The sequence below is a fragment of the Dama dama genome, chromosome X, assembly GCF_033118175.1.
Source record: "Dama dama isolate Ldn47 chromosome X, ASM3311817v1, whole genome shotgun sequence".
Taxonomy (NCBI): domain Eukaryota; kingdom Metazoa; phylum Chordata; class Mammalia; order Artiodactyla; family Cervidae; genus Dama; species Dama dama.
This window is the reverse complement of record NC_083714.1, coordinates 105,006,197-105,008,750: the sequence shown is the minus strand read 5'-3', so window position 1 is coordinate 105,008,750 and position 2,554 is coordinate 105,006,197. Positions and strand designations below refer to the sequence as shown.

At 39.9% G+C, this 2,554-nt stretch overlaps 1 pseudogene; it reads left to right on the top strand.

Moving 5' to 3' along the window:
• Window positions 1-1,405: 1,405 nt before the first annotated feature.
• On the top strand, window positions 1,406-1,856 carry LOC133052796 (actin-related protein 2/3 complex subunit 5-like; annotated as a pseudogene).
• The last annotated feature ends 698 nt before the right edge of the window (window positions 1,857-2,554 follow it).

The following is a 2,554-nucleotide window of genomic DNA, read 5'->3' as shown; positions in this document are numbered from 1 at the left end:
CAGTGTGAATGGCTTTCCCCAAAACCTATGCTTACCCAGTGGACTCTAGCTCAGACTATGGCTCCATATTGAACACAACTTTTTGCAAATCATGCAAATCCAAAACCTGGGGATCATCTTCAACTTTTCCATCTCCCTCACCTATCATATCCAATCTATTATCAAGGTCTGTTGATTTGTTCCAAAACATATTCTGAACTTGACTACTTGTCTTCACCTCCATTCCCCTTGTCTAAGCTACCATTACTTTTCTTCCCATAAAACTGAAATAGCCTCCTTCTTGATCTTACTTATAGTTTGTTCTTACAGTCAGCCCTTACAATCAGTTCTCAATAGTTGGTTCCTACAGTCAGCCCTTAAAATCAGTTCTCAACCCAGGATCCAAAATGATAATGTTAAAGCAAAAGTTAGTTCATATTGCTCCTCTGCTCACAACTGCCCCGTGGCTCCCCCTCACACCCAGGATTTATAATTCTGTTAAAGATGCCCAGCACACAGAAGACCCCAAATAGCCAAAGCAATCTTGAGAAAGAAGAATGGAACTGGAGGAATCAACCTGCCTGACTTCAGACTACAGTACAAAGCTATAATTATCAAGGCAGTATGGTGCTGGCACAAAGGCAGAAATATAGATCAATTGAACAAAATAAAATGTCCAGAGATAAATCCACACACCTATGGACACCTTATCTTTGACAAAGGAGACAAAAATATACAATGGAGAAAAGACAGTCCCTTCAACAAGTGGTGCTGGGAAAACTGGTCAACTACATGTAAAAGAATGAAACTAGAACACTTTCTAACACCATCCACAAAAATAAACTCAAAATGGATTAAAAACTTACATGTAAGACCAGAAACTATAAAACTCTTAGAGGAAAACAGACAGAACACTCTCTGACATAAATCACAGCAAGATCCTCTATGACCCACCTCCCAGAGTAATGGAAATAAAAACAAAAATAAACAAATGGGATCTAATTAAACTTAAAAGCTTTAGTACAATGAAGGAAACTCTAATCAAGGTAAAAATACAACCCTCAGAATGGGAGAAAGTAATAGCAAATGAAACAACTGACAAAGGATTAATCTCCAAAATATACAGCAGCTCATGAAGTTCAATACCAGAAAAACAAACAACCCAATCAAAAAGTGGTCAAAAGACCTAAACAGACTTTTCTCCAAAGACATACAGATGGCTAATAAACACATGAAAAGATGCTCAATATCACTCATTACTAGAGAAATGCAAATCAAAACCGCAGTAAGGAATCATCTCATGCCTGTCAGAATGGACATCATCAAGAAGTCTACAAACAGGGAGGCCCAAATCTGTGGATTCCAGCTGGGCTGGGCTTGCTAAGGTAGAGGCAGAATCGAGAGGAGGCCTTCACCACTGGTCCGGATGGGGTGTCAAAGAACAGTGTCCTCAGCCTGCTTCCAATAGGTGGACTTGGATGAGCATGATGAGAAGAAGTTCCCAGATGAGGAAGACAGGGGTAATGGGCAGGCCAAGCCCAACCAGGGCGAGGTAGATTCCTTCCTGCAGCAAAGAAAAATGACAGCTTCCTCACAGGCAGCTCTGAAACCCACTCCCCACAACCACATCAACACCAAGAGTCAGGCAGTGAAGGATCCAGCAGGCAGCATTGTCTTGAAGGTGCTCCTCTCATTTAAAGCTAATGATATTGAAAAGGCAGCCCAACCCTTGGATAAGAATGGTATGGATCTCTTAATGAAGTATAATTATAGAGGCTTTGAAAGCTCCCCTGACAATAGCAGTCTATGTTATTGCAGTGGCATGAAAAAGAGTGGGGTCCACTGTGTGAGTCTTGACTGCAAGGAAAACCGTGTAGTCTGGTGGAAACTGAATTTCCCCCATGGTGTAGGAGTTGCTTGTACAAAGACCAAAACAAGCAAATGGCGCCGCTGCTATTCGGGTAGCATCTGTTTCTCTCATCTTTGTCTTCTTGTTTCCTTTTCATGTCTATAAAGAAGAAAATTACATATCAGTTTTCCTTTAATAAAAATTGGCATAAAACAGAGGAAATGTTTCAACAGAAGTGTATCACAATCTCAGAATGATTTCAATGATGGGTATACCAGTGTGTACATAGCATAATTTTCACTCAACTTTAATTGTGCAATTGCTAACTTCTATTGGCTTGTGTGGGGTGTTTTTGTTTATTGTTTGTTTGGGGGAGGTTTTTTGTTTATTTGTTTTGTTTTTGACTAATGGTGAGAAATTTGATTAGAATCGGAGGCCAGCTTCTTAACTTATTGCTAGCCAGGAAAACATCTTTACAAAAAAAAAAAAAAAGTTTGACAGACTAGTAGCTATTAACATTGCAATACTGGATCAAACTTCCCTTATTTAAATGAAATGTGTTTCTGGAACAAATGGTGGCTGAAAACCACAACCAAGTCCACCTCTGTTTCTGCTTGTCTCCAGATTATGTGAGTTTTAAGTATGCGTCTTCCTCTCAACACCACTAATCATGGCCTCTTGATTTCTCTGTGGTCACCCAGGGTAAAGAGCAAGGATTCTTGCTGT